Here is a 23564-nt window from a genome sequence, read left to right as displayed (position 1 = left end):
TAAGGAAAGATTTTAAAATAAACTCCTTTTATTTTTTATGTGGCCGACCATCTAAGCTTGGGCTCTAAGCTAGGGCCGACCACCACTTGGTCCATCCAAGGCTTACCTTGGCCGACCCTTGCTTGGGCTCCAAGCTTGGCTTGGTCGACCACCTAAGGATGGGTAAGAAGGTCGGTATAGGTGGGTATAAGACTTTATAAATAAGAGGCTACAATAGGGACCGAAAGGAGGAATTGGTTTTGGTCTCCCGATGAACTTGAGCTTCTCGTGTTCACCCCGAACACCCAACTCAAGTCCATCAATAATATCTTATTCCACTAAAGAGTTATTATTGCACTACCACACCAATCCCATATTACTATATGGGCTCCTTCTTATCATGAGTGTGTTATTCTCTCTGTGTTTAAGATATCGAATGCCCACTAATTAAATAAGTTACTGACAACTCACTTAATTAATATCTAACTCAAAGAGTAGCCACTCAACCTTATTGTCATGTTGGACTAAGTCCACCTTCAGGGTTTATATGACAATCCTTATGAGCTCCTCTTGGAGATATTATTAACCTAGATTACTAAGACAAGTTTCATTTTATAATTAACAATACACCATATAAATAATACAATTTCTCAACTTATCGGGCCTATTGATTTATCGAACTAAATCGCACCATTTGATAAATTAAAGAAATAAATATTGAGTATATGTGCTTATTATTATATCATGATTAAGAGCACACACTTCCATAATAATAAAGGTCTTGTTCTTTTATGCAGACAGTATAAAAAGAACTTGTCTTAAATGGTCCTGCTCAATACACTCAGAGTATACTAGTGTAATTTTATAGTTAAGATAAACTAATACCAAATTATATTATGACTATTGCAATGGTCTGTTCCTTTCCATCTTAGTCGTGAGCAACTTTTTATAACTTATAAGGAATTGATAACATGATCTTCTGTGTGTGACACCACACACCATGTTATCTATAATATAAATTAATTGAACAACTACACTTAGCATATAAATGTACACATTTGACCAATGTGATTCTTTATTTCAAAATAAATATTTACAAAAAACTAGGCTTTTAGTATACACTCTAACACTGGTATCAAGGCATTACACCGGATGTGGATTGGCTATTTTGAAATGTCCAAATACATACCCATCGATTGGTGGACTTGAAACCTCCTTAGTGCTCATCATTTGTAGGTTGAATGTCGGTGTTGGATGGTGTAGGAGGTGTAATGTTGACTGTACATGAAGGAAATGGAGGCCACAATGCTGATGTTGCTATCTTTGGAGCTCACTGTGCTTGTTGTCCGAAGTTTGGAGCTCACTGTGCATGCTGTCCGAAGTTTGGAGCTCACTGTGCTTGTTGTCCGAAGCTCACTATGCATGGCTTGGCTTAGCAACTACACGGTGTTTGATTTTGTGGTTTTTCTTGATCCGTGCATGGCTTGGCTTGGCTCACTGTCCATTTTTACCAACTGCTGGAAGTGTGGTGCTAACGTCCAAGGTGTGCATGGTGGCTTTGCTTGCATCCGTGGAGGGCCTTGCTTGGTGTCATGGTGTTTGTTTGGTACGTTGTTCTTTTGTATGGTGGATATGTTTTGTTTTGAGTTGTGTGTGAATGCAAAGTCCAAATGTGGGCTTAAGTACGTGTAATGCCATGTGTGGCTGCAGTTTTTGATTGCATGCAAGAGTGATGTGTATCCACCTCATTGGGTGTTATGTACCCATGTGGTGTTGTGCTTGTGGTAAGGAAGAGGGTGTGATTGTGGAGTTTACCTCAGCCAAAGAGGTTTAAACTCATGATGCTTGAATGGTTTGACATGTGGTTTGAGAGTTTTTACCTCTCAAATTAGTTTTTATACATATGTACATATTTTTGTGAAAGAGCTCTCAGTCAGAACGAACTATACATTGCTCGACCGGTCACAATGGTCACTCGGGCATTGTGTGTAACTTCAAATATTGAGACATGAGGGGCAGTTTGGCATAAGGAGGGTTGATTGGGGCATGAAGGGTTGATCAGGACGATTGAGACTTATACTACTGACTCGGACATGAAGACGACCGAGACAAGAAGCCGAACGAGATATAAAGCTAGACGAGATGAGGGAGCCTGCTTGGAATGTTAGGATAGTGCAATGGGCAGGTAGTAAAGCAGTTCGGGAATGTTGTTTACTTGATTTGTTAGAATCCATAACTACGATCAAGGAGTTTCTCAACTGTAGAGTATAAACTCCTGATTATCGTGAATACTTTGTAATGCAGTTTGAGAGTTTTTACCTCTCAATCCAGTTTTATATATATGTACCTATTTCCGTGAAAAATCTCTTAGTAAAAAGAAAAATGGCCTGAAATATTCTCCCTTGAGCGAAAACCATGCAAAGGTCTCATTTGAAGAATCAAGGTTTGCCAACATGGAAATTTCGATGACTAACTTGACAGCTGGCTTCACTGTAGAGTGTGGTATGGAAAGAAGTGATGAAGTGGCTTTGAAAGTTGGCGTGCCCTCTTAGGTGGTTGGTGTAGCAGATGTCGTGGCTGATGACATGGCACATCATGGGTCCTATATGGTAGGTGCGGTGGAACAAGTGGCTCAACAAGATCACATTAATATGGAACATCAAGTTGAGGTGGATCATGCAGTTGATGTGGCTAACTTGCCACATGGGATGCCTGAGTTTCCTCCCCTAGGACAGGCTCAAGGAGTGCGATTGGCTCAGAGGTTGGGAATTCGTTGTACATCGATAGCTTGACACCAACAAGGGAGAGGTTAGAGTACGCTAAACACTTGGTCAAAGTTTCTGTTGTTGGAGCTATGGTTCATAATGTTTCAATTCAATTTCCAACGGGAGCTTAATTAGATCTCAAAATTATCTATAAAATGGTGCCTGACTTTTGTGATAATTGCTGAAGAATTAGTCACAATAAGGAGATTGTCGTAAGAGGGTAGCTCCAACTGAACCCTAAGGACATGCAGTTGATCATGAGGCACTGGGGGTTCAGATGTGAACCGTCCTCAACAACCAAGGTCCTAATCAATACGTGGTCGAAGGAGATCGAGGTATCGAAGGAGGTCAGCTCATGAAGGGTCGAATGGTACTGCTCCGGAGGTGCCGAATGACTCGACAATTGTGGTTGTTGATGATTCGACTCTGATTACGATAGAAAGGCCTATGGGTCATGTTGGAGACATAAGGGGAGTGGCAGATGCCCCCCCAGCAAGTACCTCAAAATGAAGCGCAGGATGATGATGGTTTTCCCACCATACCAGTGACCTTGAGCTATATTTCTTCTTCCTCCTTGGCTTAATCAGTGTATAATGGAGAGGTGGGCACGAAATTGAATGGAGGTTCTGCACCCTCGTAAAATGGTAGACAATTATGGGTCCGAGCAACCTGAACAAGAGTTGTCAAAGAAGGTAAATGCGTGGAACATTAGGGTCTTTTATAAGTTCCTGAAACATGGGGGGTGCAACACCTCCTCACGCAAAAGGATATTTAGTTGATGGCATTATTGGAGACCAAACTGGTGGGAAATTCTTTTGACCCAATTATGCAAAGACAATTTTTAAGTATAGGACATGTTCATAATTTTGATATGTCTAATCGTGGTCGTATATTGCTCCTTTGGGATTTACAGAGGGTTGATATGGAGGTTGTCGTGACAACCGAACAATTCATCCATTGTCTTGTTTGGTGTCGGCTTTCCTAAAGGAATTTCTTGGTGACATTTATTTATAGGCTTCGTTCCATTATTGCGCGAAGACCATTATGGGAGGCACTTAAGGAGCTTAGTGGGACTATCTCTGAACTATGGATAATTATGGGTGATTTTAATTCAATTATATCAACTTAGGATAGACATTGGGGATCTCCGGTCACCAATTATGAAATAAGGGATATTTAAATTTTTACCCTAGTACTTGGTCCAACAATATATTATCTTGTAACTTGAATAGAGTTATGGTGAATTCTTTTTGGTCGATGACAAATTTTAATACTTATGTGGAGTTCATGGCACCCGGATACTTATCAGATCATTCATGTGGTATAGTGTATACTCTACCAATGAATCACACTCAACCAACCATTCAAGTTTCTTAATATGTGGTCTTGCGTAAGGATTTTAAGAAAGTGGTGGAGGAATCTTGGGTGGCGCCGATTATGAGGAATGCTAATGCTCAATTTGTGCTTAAGGAGAAACTACAGCTTTTGAAGGGACGATGGAGAGAGTTGAACAATTAGCAATTTGGTCACATTTCTGAAAGAGCAAGAAGGCCAAAACCTGAGTTGTAAGAATTGTAACATGGTATTCCAGCAAGAAGAGGCATCCCCCCGATTGTGAAGACATAAGGAAGAATACAATGCTTCCAGCAGAGACAGAGAAACAATTCTATCAACAAAGGGATAAGCATGCCTATTTGAGAAGTGTACCAAATTTTTTCATGATGCATTGAAAAGGAATAACAAGGGAAATGTCATTATTTTGCTCATTAAACATAATGGGGACCAAACAATAAACACGGGTGAAGTGACGGATGAGTTTGTGCACTATTTTCATGATTTACTTAGGCAAACGATGGTGTGTACCCTTATAGACAACAATGACTTCACTGGACGGAGGCTAATGGATACACGATAGTAGGGGCCAGTAGAGGAACTCAAAGGAGCACTACATAACATAGGGCATGATAAGGTGCCGGAATTGGATGATTTTTGGGCAAAATTCTTTTCCTCTAGTTGGGATATTATTAGTCCGAATTTTAATACTGCTGCCCAAGAGTTCTTTCAAGAAGGGAGATTGCTTAAATAGTGAAATCATTCTTTACGAATTATAGACCTATCTCTTCTTGTAACATCTTCTACAAGGTGATTGTCAAAGTGTTGACCAGACATTTATCATTAATGTTGGGATATTTATTGGACCCCATCCAAACAACTTTTGTTCAAGGGCTATTAAGGAAATATGCAAGGAAAAGAATCTCACCGAGGTACATGCTTAAGGTAGACTTGCATAATGCGTTTGATACGATTGATTGGGAGTTTCTAATGATGTCCCTTGTTGGCTATAGATTTCTCCAACAATATTGTCGATGGATTAGAGAGTGCGTTAACACGACTTCTTATCCCATATCTCTAAATGGTGGCATTATCACTTATTTAGCAGACATTAAAGATTAGGGCAAGGTGACCCCTTATCAACCTTGCTCTTTGGTTTATGTATTGAAATCTTGTCAAGAATGTTGCAAGTGGCCTCTTTGAAGCCCTCTTTTCACTTCCATCCCATGGGCAAAAAGGTTGGTATCACACACTTAGCCTATGCCGACAACTTGATGATGTTTGTTTAGATGGATGAGTCCTCCATCAAGGTTCTAGTGGACTGTTTGGAGCATTTTCGTGAGGAGTCAGAGCTGAAGGCAAACTCATGGAAATTACACATATATATATGACAGGGTTTGATGATAGTATGAAGCTTAGTTGCTTCGGATTATTGGGTTCCAATAGGGTACATTCCCCTTTCAATATTGGGCATTCTACTTGCGACGGAGAAGTTGAGAAAAGCTAACTATAGGCCTTTTGCTTAATGGCATTGCGAGAAAGATAAGTGTTTGGCCAAAGCAATCCCGACCCTATCCTATGTGGACTAGTTGGAGTTGGTAAGATCGGTGCTTCAAAGTATAGAGTGTTATTGGCTCACTTTGTTTCCTATTCCTAGTGGAGTTATCGAAAAGATAAAGGCTATGTGTCGAATATTTGTGTGGACTTCGAAGCTTTCCCCGATATCATAGGCTACCATTTACTTTTCTAAAGAAGATAGTGGATATGAACTTAGAAGTCTTCATGCATGGAATGAAGCCTTGCTACGCAAAATATTATGGGAGATTTAATCAAAGAAGGACTCGATATGGGTGAGATGAATTCACCAACACTACATCAAAGGTGTGAATTTTTGGCAAAGGGAGGTAAGGACTTCGGACTCACCTCTCATTTAAAGACTTGTGGATATTCGATGCAAAATTTAAAGGGGTTCACAAGAGAAAATATGAAGATGATTGAATGGTTTGTTGATGAAAAGAAAGGGGTTGCTAATGCCTATGACTTCTTCAAACTAAGGGGGCCTACGGTAACTTAGGCCTCTGTGGTATGGAGGCCGGAGATTATGCTAAAGCATTGATTCATTATGTGGTTACTAGCGTATGAGAAGTTAGAGATGGTAGATAGATTGGACTTGTATGCCTTGTCAATGTTAAGATGAGTCGAATGTTCACTTATTCTTTGAGTGCCCTATCACATGTACTCTTTGGAACAAGATGAGGAGATGGTTAGAGATAAGTCATGAAGTCAACTCGGTGATGAAACTATTTCACATTCTTGGCTAACACTATAAAGGTGCAAGTCGGTGAATGAAGGTCCAACATCTTAGAGTTTCTAGTATGATCTATGTTCTATGGGAAGCCCGCAACAAGTGTTGCTATAAGAAGATGTTGCCTGATGTTGACAGGATGTTACGCAAAATCTAAATACATGTGTATCATTTTGTGGACTTGTGTATACCGTAGTAGTTGCAGTGTACGATATGATATATTGTATACACGGAAGAATTATGTTGATCTGTGTTGGTTTTGGTGGAGTTTGTGCAGTTCGTTGGTTTTGGTGGTGCTTGTGGCATCCGTTGGTTTTGATGGTGCTTGTGTTATCCGTTGATTTTTGGAGGAGCTTGTGTAGTTTGTGGTGCTTGATTGTTGTAGTGTGCATGTGTGGATTTCTTAGCAATGTGTGGGTGCAAGATTGTGCGCATTGTGTTGCTTGCTTGTCACCGTGTGGGTGCAAGCATGTGATTAGTGCATGTAGATGGTGTGCATTATTCTTGTCAACGTGTGGTGTAAGCTTGAGGTTTTGGTGGAGCTTGGGTAGTTTGTTGCTTGCATGTAAGCTTGTAATTGATGCATGTATGCTTGTGATTGCCATGGCCACATCATATCCAAAGGTTGGTTTTGATTTAGTGATTTTGATTGTAAGCTTGATGTTGTTATCTCTTGAATCTTTTATAATACATGTACCTATTTTTCGTGATCCTACATAGAATGCATTTGGGTCAGGATTGAATTAGTTACGATTGGATTGTACAATACTACTAAAAATATCTAAAACGGTTATTTGCATATAAATATATTAATAATTTTACATATACATGTAACTGTCAACACTCAACTTCTCAAATGACATTATTATCTATACAATTTTAAATGAACTAATAATTTACTTACATTCTAACATAGTAGTACTTAATAATATTTATATTTTTATATCATAAAATGAAATAGTATAAAATTTATAATAATAATAATAATAATATTCTCTTGATTTATAAGATGGCCTAATTTAAAGGGCAACAAAGCAACTAACATAGCGAAAGTTATTGAATCATTTGATTTAAATATAAACATCAAAAATAATTTTTTAAAGACATGTTGATTCCACAAAATATTACGCAATAGACAAAGAAAAACTCGTCATTTTAGGAAAAAAATGATAGAATATTATTGATCAAAAACTAACTTAAAACAACTAAACAAATGTTTAAATAATCTCATAACTCTAACCCTAACTTTGCAAAAGACAAAAAATAATAATAAAAAAAAAAGATAATCTTTTGAGCCTTCAAAAAGGCTTTAAAAGATATTTTTTGGATTTAAAAATGGATGGTTAAGTGTAAACCTTTTAATTAAATATAAATTTCTAAATGAACTTTAATTTGATATATTATAGATCTCGTGATTCAATCTGTATTAAAAATTATGACTTCTCAAAAAAGGTAGATCCGCTACCTTAGCAGCCCCCTAGTGCCGACCCCATGGATATGGAGGGAGGTACATGCAGGTACACATGTTATAGGCGCATGGTGGGGTAAAGCCTAGGTTGTCAATTCTTGAAAATCAACCCCTGACCATTACGCCAGAGATGTCATACGCCCACTGTCTACGCTACACCCTGGGGGGTAAATTATGACATCTCAAAACTTCTACTGATCTTGCTCTATCCTATTCCAATTTTATCGATTTTGCTATGATTCTATTGTAAAAATCAATTCGGCACGATTTGAGATTAATTTCTACTTCTAGATCATATGATTGCACGATCCTATGATCCAAGATCATAATTTTACAAACTATATGTTGGAGCAATCCCAATGATCCGTGCGACCATGTGTTTTGGTGTTTGGGCAAAGGGTTTAAGTTAGATTCACCCTTGTATTTGATATGTGTATGTGAGTGTGCAGGTATGCAGGATACACATATGACTCAGGTTGATGGCTTCGGGTCCGGTGAAGGATTGAGCATCCGAGGGACCGTGGACAAGGCAGCGAGGACAAGGGCCGAGGGAAGCGACTTCGAGGCATACGCGAAAGATGACATTGGGGACGAGCCGCGGGCTTGAATGCATCCAAGGGACGAAAGCCAAAGGAAGTAGGCTTGAAGGCAAGAGGTCAAGGTTGCAAAAAAGCGTCAAGTGAGTCATAAGGGTGAAGGTACGAGTGTACGAGAGATTGTACTCGGAGTAAAATCCTAGTTTTAGGGTTTTACTGTAGCGTTACTGTAGCAACACTGTAGCAGTACTGTAGCGTTACTGTAACAGTCGACTGTATGTTTTAGCAGTTGATTGGTGCAGTCGACTGCGCAGTCGATTGGGCGCGAACAGAATGGTTCTGTTCGTTCGGTCAGTGTGGATCAGTCAACTGCATGTTTTAGCAGTCGACTGCACCAGTCGACTGCATGTTTCCACAGAGGGCAGCCGATTGGTAGGCGGGGTTTTAAACCCGCGGCCTATATAACCAAAGCTTGAGAGCTTGGTTATAGTTGACGAAATTAGTGGTGGGTAACCTCTAATTAGTAGTCAACTAATGTCCTAGCAATCCAAGTGCTCTTGATCAAGTTGTGGCGAGGTTTCTCCACCGACAAGGAGGATTGTGCTAGCCGGAGTTTCCGGGGATTAATCCACAGACGGATTGAGGGATCGTCCACCTTACGGGCAGCCGTGGAGTAGGAGCAAGTTATCTCCGAATCACGTAAACGAGCTTGTTAGCGGTTTGCATCTTTTCTTATTCTTGTCTTTAGTTTAGCTTGTTTGTTTTGTATTTCCGCTGCGCAAGCTAACAAGCGTAGGAAGCAAGGATTTGGGGGCGTCGTCTATCCAACTCCCCTTCAAGCCGGTCATCCGATCCCCAACACTATACTCCCAAATGTACAATAAAAATTACTTCCAATTCACAATCAAATCTCACACGACTACAAACGGTAGCCTTACACTACCATGGATAGTGATCTTGCATGATGATGGTCCTATGTGATTGTGGATGATGACAACCTCACTTAAGGTCACTTCAAGCGACCACATATGTCGATTGCATTTTTTTTATTCGTCTTTCTCTTTTTATTATTTGTTTTTGAGAAAAAAAATCTGATCTAGTGGTAAGGACAAGGGACCCATGTCTGCGGCGGTCAACGACACGTGGAGGTCAAAGGTCAATAGGGGTGGTCCCGAGGTCCTACTGAGCAGACAGGACCTCTGACCGGCCGGCCGGATACCCTCCAAGCCGAACGGAATATAGCTCGACCGCAGGCCGAGCTTCCGATGCTCAAGGTAAAGGAACTTATGGGCCGAGTGGATAGGCCGCTCGGTAGAAGCACAGATCACTGAGGTGTGATCCCATCCGAGCATAAAACCGAGGATCTTCCCGCTCGGTCCGATGCATACACGTGCCTGAGTGCTAGGAGTGCCGAGCGGCAGGACCGCCTGGCCCTGGAACAGACAAGAGACGCAAAAGAACGAAAGGGACAGCTAGTAACATCATCCTCGAGACGTCTGCCACCGACAAATAGCATGGTCGGCGGCCGGACCGGACAGAGTATCGTACGGTGGAAGTTTCCACCGTCACATCAGGGATATGCTCGGACGATTGTGGAATGGCGTCAGACATTCTTTTCTGACACATCCACTTTGAGGTATGCCTGGGGAAGCGTGCATGCCTTGATGAGCGTGCGCGCGCCTCTTTGGGGTCCTATATAAAGACCCCAAACTTCGACGGAGGTATGGAGAATTCTCCTCACTGTAGCTACAGTTACTCTGCCTCCTTTCTTTTTTGTTGCCTAACTTGATCGTCGGAGGGTCGTCGCCGGGAACCCCTTCCCGGCTCGGCTTCTTTGCAGGTTCGCCGGAGATCCACATCACCAGTCGAAGACAGCGGAGAGCGCCACGCCCCCAGTGTCCGTCGACTCAGCGCTCGGACAGGATCAAATTGGCACCATCTGTGAGAACGCACCAGAATCCGAGCCGAGAAGATGGAAGAAGTTGGGCGCCAACTCATGGTAACGCTCTCTCCCGAGGAGCTAGAGGCACTCATTCAGGCACGAGCCGCAAAGATGGTGGAGCAACAGCAGAAGGCCCAAGCCGAGAGGATAGCGCAGCAGGCCGCCTCGGTTTCTGGAGGCCGAGCGACAATGGAGGACCGATCGGAACAATATTCTACCTGGGCTCAGAACAAGGGGCAGACCGACACACCAGTGGACGCGTCGGCCGCCCCTATTCCATTCCATCGAGCATTGTTTCAGACGTCGTCGGAATTGGCCCTAGCCAACCAAGGATCGTCCGATGAAGCACCCATACGGGATGCCAGAAAGGGGAAGGTACCGCGCACGGAGTCATCCCCCGAGCGGGTTAATCGTCAGTTCTCTGAGGCGATCTTGCAAGACCCTCTCCCGAAGCATTATGCTCCGATATCGATCGGGGAGTATAGTGGTGTAACCGATCCGGACGACCATCTCGGTAAGTTCGATAACGCTGTCACTCTTCACCAATACACCGACGGAGTCAAATGCAGGGTTTTCCTTACTACATTGTCCGGTTCGGCTCAACGATGGTTCCGGAGGTTGTCGGACGGATCAATTAAGAGCTTTAGAGATTTCCGAACGGCCTTCCTCCATCATTTCGTGAGCAGTAGGCGCTACCAGAAGACCAGCATCAATCTGTTCGCCATTAAACAAGGCTCAAAGGAGTCACTCCGAGCCTACATCCAGCGCTTCAACCAGGTGGCCATGGACATCCCAACGGTCACTTCAGAAACTATGATGAATGCGTTCACACAGGGGCTTGTGGACGGTGATTTCTTCCGCTCGCTCATCAGAAAGCCGCCCCGCGACTACTACCATATGTTGCACAAGGCCAATGAGTATATCAACGTAGAGGAAGCGCAGGCGGCCAGAAGGAAGGAAGCACCATCTGAACCACCGGTCTCAGCCGAGCGGAAGCAACCCACTAGCTACCATCCACCTAGAGGACCTTGGGAGGAAGCAGCCCGGCCTCATCAGCAAGCAAGGTCGCACGCCGTTCAACAAGTAGCGGCCGATCGGCCTAAGCCAAGGGGGAAGACATGGACTTCCATGTTTTGTTCACTCCATCAGTCAGCAACCCACAACACACGCGAATGTCGAAGCCTCCCCCCAATCGCTCAACCTACGCCAAGGAACTATCGCCGCCGATCACCTTCGCCGGATCGGCGCCACCGACAACAGAGCCTTAGTCGGTGTGTAGAAAGAGAATCCCCCAAGCGGCAACGTCATCAGCAGCCCAGGACTCAACCTCGAGCATCGCACGAGCGTCCCAGGCCATCAGCTCAGGAGGAGGAGAATAGAAGCAACACGTCCCGAGGAGAAATCAACATCATCGCTGGTGGACCAACCGGAGGTGACACCAACAGGGCAAGGAAGGCGCATGCGAGGCAGCTCAGAATCCATGCGATTGGCTGCAGTCAGGAGCGAGCGAACGGACCCGAGATCAACTTCGGGCCCCGGGACCTCGAGGGAGTCGAAGTCCCCCACGATGGCGCCCTCATTATCCGAGCAGTAATAGCTAATTATAATATTCATCGCATATTCATTGATACAGGTAGCTCTGTCAACATAATTTTCAAGAAGGATTCGACCAACTTCAAATTGACCGAGCCGAGCTACTGCCAATGACGACTCCGCTGTACGTGTTCACTGGCAATGAAGTTATTCAGGTCGGACAGACCAGATTGGCTATCTCGCTGGGAGAGGAGCCACTGCAGAGGACTCGAACCACTACTTTCATCGTGGTCGATGCTCCTTCCGCCTACAACGTGATATTGGGACGACCAGCTCTCAATGAGTTCTAGACGGTTGTCTCAACATTTTGCCAAAAGATTAAATTCCCAGTAGAAGATCGGGTTGGAGAAGTCTGCGGAGACCAATTAGCAGCCCGACGATGTTATGTGGAGATGGTCCGAGCCGAAGCAAATGTCGCTCGGAAGACGCCACGTGTTGAGGTAAACGCTATAACTGAAAAAACCCCTACGTTAATTTACGAGGAAAAAGAGGAAGTACAAATCCACCCTGCCCGACCGGAGGCCACGACTTTTATAGCATCCGACCTAGAGGTAAGCCAGAAGGAGGAGCTGATCAAATGTCTCCAACAAAACTGCGACGTCTTTGCTTGATCAACTCACGAGCTGCTAGGAGTCTTGCCGAGCATAGCGCAGCACGAGCTTCATGTCCGACCGGACACCCGACCAGTGAAGCAAAGGAAGAGGGACTTCAGTGCTGAACAGAATGTCATCATTCGAGCAGAAGTAGAGAAGCTCTTGGAGGCCGACCACATACGGGAGGTGCAGTTCCTGAGCTGGCTCGTAAATGTGGTACTAGTCTTCAAGCCGGGCAACAAATGGAGGGTCTGCATCGACTTCCGGGACCTGAATAAGGCACGCCCAAAGGATTTCTACCCTTGGCCCCAGATTGACCAACTAGTAGACTCTACCGCAAGGTGCGAGCCGATATGCATGATGGATGCTTATCAGGGCTACCACCAAGTGTCGCTAGCCCGAGAAGACCAAGAGAAGGTCAGCTTCGTCACCGCGGACGACACTTACTGTTACAACGTGATGTCATTCGGGCTAAAGAATGCTGGCGCAACATACCAGCGGCTGATGAACAAAGTATTCTGAAGGTAGATTGGGCGCAACTTGGAAGTCTACGCAGACGATACACTCATCAAATCACTCCGAGCGGCAGATCTAAAAGGCGGGCGTTTCCTGGGATACATTATCACCAAGCGGGGTATCGAGGCAAACCCTAGCAAGGTGAAAGCACTACAAGATATGTCGCCCCCCAGAAATCTGAGGAAGTTCAACGTCTTATCGGTCGGATAAGACACTATCGCGATTCATCTCTAGAACGGCCGACTGGAGCCTCCCTTTCTTCAAGATCCTGCGAAGAGCTACTAAGTTCCAATGGGACGAGGAGTGCGACCGGGCGTTCGAAGAGCTGAAGAGGTACCTGAATTCTTTACCTGTGCTGGCTAAGCCGAACGCAGCCGAGCCGCTTCGCATATACCTGTCCTCCACCGAGCATGCTGTTGGCTCGGCGTTGGTGAGAGGAAGCGAAGAGGAGCAGCCTGTGTATTTCCTGAGCCACATTTTAAAAGATGCCGAGTCTCGCTACACTGGTCTCAAGAAGCTTGCATTCGCTTTAGTCCTCGCCGCTCGGAGACTTCGTCCTTATTTCTTGGCGCATACGATCATCGTGATGACGAATAGTCCACTGGGAAGAGTGCTCCTAAATCCAGAGGCGTCCGGGCGACTCATCAAATAGACGACGGAGCTCAGTGAATTCGACATCCAGTATCAAGCCCGTTCGGCGATTAAGGTGCAGTTCTTGGTAGATTTTGTAACTGAAGTACACAATCCTGAGCCCGAAGCTTTGTGGAAAGTGTTTGTGGACAGGTCATCCACTCGGCTCGGTAGCGGAATCGGTATCTTGCTGCTTTCTCCTCAAGAAGAGCGGATGCATCTATCCTTCCGTCTGGATTACCGGGCAACAAATAATGAGGCGGAATATGAGGCCCTCATAGCTGGCCTACAGGCCGCACGGCATGTGGGAGCCCGCCGAGTGATATTGTACTCTGACTCCCAATTGGTCGCTCAACAACTCTTGGGGTCATTCAAGATAAACAACGCAAGGCTCCGGCTCTACGCGGAGGCCTTTGAAAAGCTCAGGACTAACTTCATCGAGGTTGTCATACAGAAGATCCCCCAAGTCGAGAACCAGTCGGCGGACGAACTAGCCAAGCTCGCTAGCTCAATAACGCCGATCGTCATCCAACAACCAATGGAGCAGGTGTCCTTGGTGGCACACATCAACCGGATGGAAGACCTCACATTCCCAAGCGATTGGAGAACAACCATAATGGAATTTTTGCGCTCGGAAGCCACACCGTCCAATCTGGAGGAAGCCCAGCTACTGAGGAGAAGAGCCGGCCGGTTCACACTCATTGGGGACCAGCTTTACAAAAAGGTGTTCTCCCGCCCGCTGCTGAAGTGTGTTAGCTCGGAAGACGCAGAATATATTCTCCAGGAAGTACATCAAGGATCTTGCGGAGGTCATCCGAGCAGGCGATCATTGGCTAGGAAGATCCTGTTGGCCGGATACTTCTGGCCAACTCTACAGGAAGATGCTGCTCGGACCATCATCACCTGTCTTTCCTGTCAGAAGTTCCACAGCTTCTCCCATAGGCCAACGGAGGGGATGAAGGCGTCTGCTGTGTCCTGCCCGTTCAACTAGTGGGATATGGATATAGTAGGACCTTTCCCTATGGCGACCGGGCAGCCAAGGTTTTTACTAGTGGCGGTCGACTATTTCTCCAAGTGGGTCGAAGCCGAACCACTGGCCAAAATAACTGAGCAAATGGTCAAGAAGATCATCTGGAAGCATATAATCTGTCGGTTTGGCATTACTCGTCAGCTCATTTCGGATAACGGGCGGCAGTTCGTCGGTCGGCAACTCGAAGAATGGTGCAAGGGGTACGACATCGAACAACACTTCACTTCTGTGGCGTATCCTCAGAGCAATGGTCAAGCCGAAGTAGCCAACTGGGAGATCTTGCGAATGCTTCGGGTTCGGCTCGATCACATGGGAGGAAGCTGGGTGGACGAGTTGCCAGACATGTTATGGGCCATTCGCACAACCCTAAAGGAGCGAACGGGGGTAACACCGTTCCATTGGTATATGGGGGCGAGGCGGTCATCCCAGTCGAGGTCGGAGTAGAGTTCGATCGGATCCAGAGCTACGATGGGGACAATGCCGAACAGAGGCAGCTGGAGTTAGACCTAGTTGACGAAGCACGAGCTAAAGCAGTCGTCCGGCTGATGGCCTATAGGCAAAGAATGAAGCAGAATTACAACAGGCGTGTAATTCCCAGAGCATTCCATGTCGGCAACCTAGTGTGGAAGAAGGTGAAGCCGGTCGACGATGTGAGCAAGATGGAAGCTCCCTGGGCGGGACCCATCAGAGTCGTCGAGAAGCTCTGATAGGGTGCCTACTACCTGGAAGATGAGGATGGACGGCGGCTAGAATGACCATGGAGCACAAACCACCTCCAGTCGTACCGTGCTAGGTAAAAGGTGCGCCAGTGTAATCTATTTCATGTATGCTCCGTTCGTCTGTATTCTTTCGTTACAGGAGTAAAGATTAAAAAAGACAAGAGGGTATAAGCATTTGGGGCCGAACGGAGAAACCCCATGAAGACTGTCGAGCGGCGACGTTAAACTCTAGAGTCAGACCGGCGACTATAAATCCCCCGGCCGGAAGACCGTCGAGCGGCGACGTGAAACTTTAGAGTCGGATCGGTGACTATAAACCCCCCGACCCGAAGGCCGTCGAGCGGCGACGTTAAACTCTAGAGTTGAATCGGCAACTATAAACCCCCCGGCCCGAAGACCGTCGAGCGGCGACGTTAAACTCTAGAGTCGGACCGGCGACTATAAATCCCCCGGCCCGAAGACCGTCGGCCCGAAGACCGTCGAGCGGCGACGTTAAACTCTAGAATCGGACCGGCAACTATAAACCCCCCAGCCCAAAGACCGTCGAGCGGCGACGTTAAACTCTAGAGTCGGACCGGCGACTATAAACCCCCCGGCCCGAAGACCGTCGAGCGGCGACATTAAACTCTAGAGTCGAACCGGCGACTATAAACCCCCCCGGCCCGAAGACCGTCGAGCGACGACGTTAAACTCTAGAGTCAGACCGGCGACTATAAACCCCCCGGCCTGAAGACCGTCGAGCGGTGACGTTAAACTCTAGAGTCGAGCGGCCACATTAAAGCCCGACACTTAAGGCCAGGCGAGCGGCTATCCTAAATCCTAGAAAGGACCAATGAATAGAAGCATTTTCTCATAGACTCCGCTCGGGCCATAATGTTATTAATGACAACCAGGGGAAAACAAGCTAACAGAACAAAATTTGCATTCAAAAGTTGTATCTAAAAGTTCGCCGATCGGACGGGAGAATTACAGAGACATTCATTCGAGATAATCAAAAACATGCTTCGGTATGGTGGTGAGAAGCGTTGCATGTTCCCGGACGGGAATGACAAAAGACTCCTGCAAGTGACCTTGTGTTTTCAGGTGGTCCGCAGTGGCAGCGATGGCCAACTCGAATGCAAGGACGAGCCGATCGCACACCTTCTGAAAGAAGTCGACCGAGCGGATGTAGGACTGCCTCATTAAAGCAAAGCGACTTGGCTCAGCCTCCTGGTACTCCTTAAGGGCAGCGCGGGAAGCATCGAGAGCCTCCTGCAAGGCCCTCAGTTCGTCCTTAAGAGCCACCACCTCGGCCGAACGACCCTTCTGCTCGCCGTCTAGCAGATCCGCCAACTCCTTTACCCGCTGTTCCAGGGCGCGGGCCTCCACATTCTTCACTTCCAGATCGGCAATAGCGTTATTCTTCCGGGTGGTCGCAAGTTCTATCTTACAGTCATAAGTTTTGACCTGTTTCTCGAGCTGGCCCAGCATGTACGCCTGATCGGCTGCTTTCTTCCGCTCAGCCTCCAGCAGCTCCTTGGTCTTAGCTAGCTACTTCTGCAGCTCGGCATATGAGGGGCCCTGAGATGAGGATGGCCCGCCAGAAATTTTAAGACGCTTCAGCTCTTCCTCCAGCATCGCCAGACGAGCGGAAATCGCGACGTCTTCAACCCAACTCTAAAGAAAAAGGAGCTTTTTAGTGCCGGACGGGGAGGCGATGCAAAGAAGTTTGGCGAACAGAAGACTTACGCCGGTGGCGTGCCGCATGTGACTATTAGCTAGCAGACCGGTAGGCATTACAACAACGCGAGCTCGGGCATCCCAATGACATACTACTCATTGGGAAAGACATCCCTTTGCTACAGGCTGTTAAGACTTGGCTAGGGACTTGTTTCTCAATGAAAGACTTAGGTGAAGCATCCCGCATTCTAGGCATACAGATCTATAGAGATAGATCTAAGAGGTTGCTTGGCCTAAGTCAGAGTACATATATTGACAAGATACTCCTACGGTTTGCCATGCAGAACTCCAAGAAGGGATTTCTGCCGATGTCACATGGCATGAGTCTTTCGAAGACTCAAGGTCCCTCTTCTAAAGAGGAGAGAGACCGCATGGATCAGATCCCTTATGCCTCAGCCATAGGATATATCATGTACGTCATGCTATGTACTCGTCCTGATGTCTCGTATGCTTTGAGCATGACGAGCAGATACTAGTTAGATCTAGGTGAAAGTCACTAGATAACAGTCAAGAATATTCTTAAGTACTTGAGAAGGACTAAAGAATATTTCTTGATATATGGAAGCGATGATGAGCTAGCTGTAAAGGGTTACAGTGATGCCAGCTTACAAACCGACCAGGATGATTATCGATCGCAGTCAAGGTTCGTGTTTTGCATAAATGGTGGTGCTGTGAGCTGGAAGAGTTCGAAGCAGGACACAGTCGCTGATTCTACAACAGAGGCCGAGTATATTGCTGCATCAGAAGCAGCAAAGGAGGCAATTTGGATCCGCAAGTTCATCACTGAACTTAGGGTGGTTCCTACATCGCTGACCCTATTGAGCTCTATTGTGATAACAATGGAGCAATTGCGCAGGCTAAGGAACCTCGCTCACACCAGCGGACCAAACACATACTACGGCGCTTCCATCTCATTCGAGAAATTATCGAGAGAGGAGATGTGAAGATTTGCAGAGTACCCACAGAGGCTAACATCGCAGATCCTTTGACCAAGGCTTTGGCATAGAGAAAGCATGATGGCCACACTAGGTCATTAGGCCTTAGAGCCTACACTGATTGACACTAGTGCTAATGGGAGATTGTTAATTAGAGCCCTAGAGCCAATCATTTGATGATTGTTATATGGACTCGTTGTATCATATTCTTGTATATAAATAAAGGCATTTGTTTTTGGTTATTATACTTACTTGTATTAATGTCAAATAACTAAGTATAATAGCGTCCTAGAGTAGAAGGTTCTTACCTATATCAATCGATTGGTTGAATCGATAGTGAGATGATATAGGAAACACTACTCTTAATCATTCCTAGTCGAGTATTAACATTCAGGGACAATGTTAATGCGACGAGACTAGCATGTAGGTCAACTCGATGACTTGATCTCACAAGTCATGGATATAGAGATATCAAGTTGATACATGGGTATGCATTGGAGAATGTATACTGAATGACCCGCCATGAGAAAGTATCATGGATCATTATATGAATGTCATATACTTTCTCATGTGGCTATTAGTATGACTACTAGTCCTTGGACCTGAAGTCACCATGGTTCCCTACATAAGGAGTTACGTACTTTGGCTTCGTCAAACGTCACCAATAATTGGGTATGTAACAAATTATGCGGAGGGATATGAGTGATGTAGATGGGATCTATCCCTCCTATATGACGGGAGTTACATCGATATTTTTGATAGAGTGAGACCACTAAGTGCATGGTCATGCCCAAATGAGTCAATATGAGATATTGAGCTCATTTGATTGAGTGAGTCTACTTGGAGTTCAAGATTTAGATTGATTAGAGGATGACACGGTCTATGTCTCATATTGATCAATCTAGATGTCTAGGGTAGAAGGACAATGTCATATATTGTGAGGAGTGACAATTAGTAGTCACAAGGTGATGTTGGATCTCAACATTCTTGTAACTTGGGTAGTAATGATGTATTGCTAGATACCGCTCATTACTTATGCTTCTAAATGAGTTTAGGAGCATTGCCAACGTTACAATAACCTATAGGGTCACACACAAAGGACAATTAGATGGAGATTAGGTTCATTTGATGAACCTAAAGGATTAGGTTCATGTGATGAATCAAATTGGATTAAAAGTAATCCGAATTGAGCTAATTGAGTTGGACTCAAGTTGGTTCATGTGTTAAGTGAGTCTAATTTGGACTTAGACTCATTTAATTAATTTAATTCAATGAATAGAGATTCATTAAATTAAAATTGACTTGAACCAATGGTTAGATTATATTAACCAAGGGAGAGAAGTGGTCAAATTTGACTTGACTTAAGTAGGAAGATGAAGAGTCAAGTTTTGACTTAACTTTGACTTGACCAATGCCACATCATCAAGGCTTCTTCATTTGGTCAAGTTTGACTTGACCAAATGTCACCTCATGGAGGAGATCAAGAGACTTGACTCTTGATATTCCATGGGAGTTACAAGCCATTAAGTGGTCGGCCACTTAAAGATGTGTATGAGTGCATTTTGTGTGCTAATTGATTTCATCATCTTCATTTTGCTCTTTCTTCTTCTCCCTCTCCTCCTCCTTGCCGAGACCATCAAGGGTGCTAGCACATCCTAGTGGTTTCTCTCCATCTCTTGCTTGTGTGGATACACATAGAGGAGTATCTACTTTGATACTCTCGAGATTCGACTAACCTTGGACGAGCGGGATTACGCGAAGGGCTTCACATCAAGGGTAACCTCTTTTTCTTTTATAGATCTAATGTAGATCTAGGAGTAGAAAACATGTATATGAAATTTTAAACTTCGCACGGATCCGGTGGCATGAGGATTTCGGGGTTTCCACAACGCAAAAAATGATTTTTGTGGCCCGAAAAACCCAACACAGGGGTCGTAGGCCGGTCTGACTCCGCCAGGTAATCCTCGGTAGGAAGATGCAGAGTGGCCTTGATGGTGCGGCTCCTGCTCGGCGTGGTGTGGGCATACTCGGATGGATCAGATGTTGGGGCTAACGACGCGGAAAGTATGGCCGAGCGGCGAGGCCTCCGAGACGCCGGAGGCAGGGAACTGACCGGCTGAGCAGCAATGGGGTCTGCTGGCAGATCTAGGTGGGAGGGGGTCCGGTCGGAGGAAAGGGCTTCGACGGAAGGAGCCTTGCCTCGGGGAGAAAGAGGGCTTGCCCGCTCGGATGCCTGTACTGCGGATGTAGCCGAGCGTAGAGGCATCTCTGTTCGGCGCCTCTTCCGCCCGAGGGGAAGCTCATCCTTTGGATCGGAGCCTTCATCCCGAGTAGCAGGCTCCCTGCTGGTGGTTGCTTCCCCCGTTGCTTCCATAGGGGCGATCTGAGCGGCTGATTCCTCAGTGTCCGCTTCGCTCTCACCTTCGTGAGAGCCGACCGGAGCGATGTTCAGCTGCTCCATTTCCTTGGCTGTTGCTGCCTCAATTGCTGCTGCCTTCTTCTTCAGGATACCGATCAGGACGGACTCCATTACAATGTTAGCTGTGAAAGAAAAAGAAGAAAATCAGTTAGATGCAAATTACAGACAGAGATGAATTTCTTACCGAAGGTGTTCGGGAGCTTGGTTCGGCTCGGACTCAGGCCGAACATATACATCACCCCTTCTGGTAGAAGCTTATTGATATCGAGCTTGAGGTCGGCCAGCATATTCGCGGCCTGGAGATAATTCGACCGGGTCTTGTACCTCTTCAGCTCGGGTGAAGTCGGTGGTCCGACCTGCCACTTGGTCAAGAAGGGGAGCCGTCCGGGAAAATGGAGGAAGAAAAAGTATTCCTTCCAATGTTTGTTGGAGGTGGACATTTTATCGAAGAAGACTAAGCCGATCCGAGACTGGAACAGATAAGTGCCCAGCTCGAATTGCTTGGGGTAATAGAAGTAGTAAAAAATCTCCGGACGGAGGGGAATGTTGTGGATTTTGAACAACACAACAACCCCTCACAAAAGGCGAAAGGAATTTGGCACCAGTTGGCCGAGCGGAATACCGAAGAAATTACAGACTTCGACGATAAAGGGATGAAGAGGAAACCACAGACCGGCTGTAAACTGATCGCGGAAAAAACAAATAGTGTGGCACGGCGGTTTGTGCGTCCGAGCGGAAGGAGAGGGCAAAATAAGTTCGAAATCAGAAGGGAGATCAAAGGCGTTAACTAAGCTCTCTGCGTCACGCCGATCGAACCGTGACTCCATGGTAGTATACCATGGGCCAGGAGTGAGGTCTGCGGGCTAGGAAGAGCTAGCCATCGCCGGAACAGTAGAAAGGGCAAAGGTCGGAAGAAAGTGCAAGGGGCTCAAGGAGGAAGATGAACGGAACAGTAATCGAAAAGCACGACTACGGCGAAGAATGCAAAGAAAAGGCGAGAACCAGGGAGCAAAAGGCAAAGGATCTTACAGAAAGTAGGGCGGGCGAAAGAAGAAGACAGAGGATCGCCGGAGGGCCGAGAAATCTGGTTCGCTGGAGCACTGAGCGCAAACGAGAGCTCTGCAAGCACGAATGCGAAGGTGCGGCGGAGGGGGATGGCGAAGGCTAGGCTTTATCGGGTTGGGCCCGATCGTTCTGAGCCGTCGGATGCAGGTCACAGGGACCGAGGCCCGCATCTGGCCGCTCATTTCAAACCGCCAAAGGTCCCATCGGATACGACGTCGTCACCGTATGATGACGACAACGACGCCACGTGGCATCAGGTCATAAGAGTGCATTTAATGAGCCCCATTACGGCGCAGAGCCCACGTGCTCAACCATAATGGTAGGGATTTGCACGCATTCCAAGGGGGTCCTGAGGACGTCAGCGGTGACAGGTTGCAGGCCGACTCAGTCGAACGACCCCACTTGACATCATGCTGGCTGAGCGAAAGGGCATTTTAGAAAGCGGCAGAGTGGATGATGCCACCCAGCTAGACTCACAGTCCAGTCAGTCGGACTTAGCGCCTTCTTCGACTAGACTTGAGGGGAAGACATGTGATCCGGTAATAAGGACAGGGGACCCATGTCGGCGGCAGTCAACGACACGTGGAGGTCAAAGGTCAATAGGGGCGGCCCCGAGGTCCTACCGAGCAGACAGGACCTCTGACCGACCGGTCGGATACCCTCCAAGCCGAACGGAATATAGCTCGACCGCAGGTCGAGCTTCCGATGCTCAAGGTAAAGGAGCTTATGGGCCGAGCGGATAGGCCGCTCGGTAAAAGCATAGATCACTGAGGTGCGATCCCATCCGAGCATAAAACCGAGGATCTTCCCTCTCGGTCCGATGCATACATGTGCCCGAGTGCTAGGAGTGCCGAGCGGCAGGACCGCCTGGCCCTGGAACAGACAAGAGACGCAAAGGACGAAAGGGACAGCTGGTAACATCATCCTCGAGACGCCTGCCGTCGACAAACAGCATGGTCGGCGGCCGAACCGGACAGAGTATCATACGGTGGAAGTTTCCACCGTCATGTCAGGGATATGCTCGGACGATTGTGGAATGACGTTAGACATGCTTTTCTGACACATCCACTTTGAGGTATGCCTGGGGAAGCATGCATGCCTCGATGAGCGTACGCGCGCCTCTTCGGGGGTCCTATATAAAGACCCCAAACTTCGACGGAGATATGGGGAATTCTCCTCACTGTAGCCACAGTTACTCTGCCTCCTTTCTTTTTCGTTGCCTAACTTGAGCGTCGGAGGGTCGTCGCCGAGAACCCCTTCCTGGCTCGGCTTCTTTGCAAGTTCGCCGGAGATCCACATCACCAGTCGAAGACAGCAGAGAGCGCCACGTCCCCAGTATCCGTCGACTCAGCGCTTGGACAGGATCAAAATCAAATGGGGTTTCTCATGTGCGTTTTCATATGAGCACTCTATTTTTTTATTAAAATCAAATGGGTGCCCTATTTAAAGCACTCTGTCCAAAATACCTTTATATTATTTGATCATTCGATCGTGTATAAATTACTAACTAGCTTATACAATTATAGAAGTTAACATTTAGCTTCTACAACGTGTAGACGCTAACAACTAACTTCTATCATTCATTATATGATTATTCGACTGTAGAAACTAGCAACTAGCTTCTACAACATGTAGAAAGTAGATGTTAGCTTCTATAATAGTAACTATATTTCATTTTGATTTTATTTATTTGAGTGATAATTTGATTAAAATAACATTTTAGCGAATAAAATAAATGATTGAGACTCCATGATATTTTTTTATTTAAAATGAACATTATTTGATCATAATCGACTAAGTAGAAATTAATATGTAGCTTCTATAATGTGCAAAAGATTATACAATAATGATTTTATATTATTTTAATTTTACTTTTTCTAAATAATAATTTGATTAAAATAATATGTCAACAAGCAATCAAAAGATGAAGAGACATTTATTATATTTCAAATAAATATAATTTAATCATAATCAAGTAACATATAACTTTTATAATGTTGTAGAAGTTAGCTTCTATA

The sequence above is a fragment of the Zingiber officinale genome, chromosome 1B, assembly GCF_018446385.1.
Source record: "Zingiber officinale cultivar Zhangliang chromosome 1B, Zo_v1.1, whole genome shotgun sequence".
In the NCBI taxonomy this organism is placed as follows: Eukaryota; Viridiplantae; Streptophyta; class Magnoliopsida; order Zingiberales; family Zingiberaceae; genus Zingiber; species Zingiber officinale.
This window is presented reverse-complemented; position numbering follows the sequence as displayed.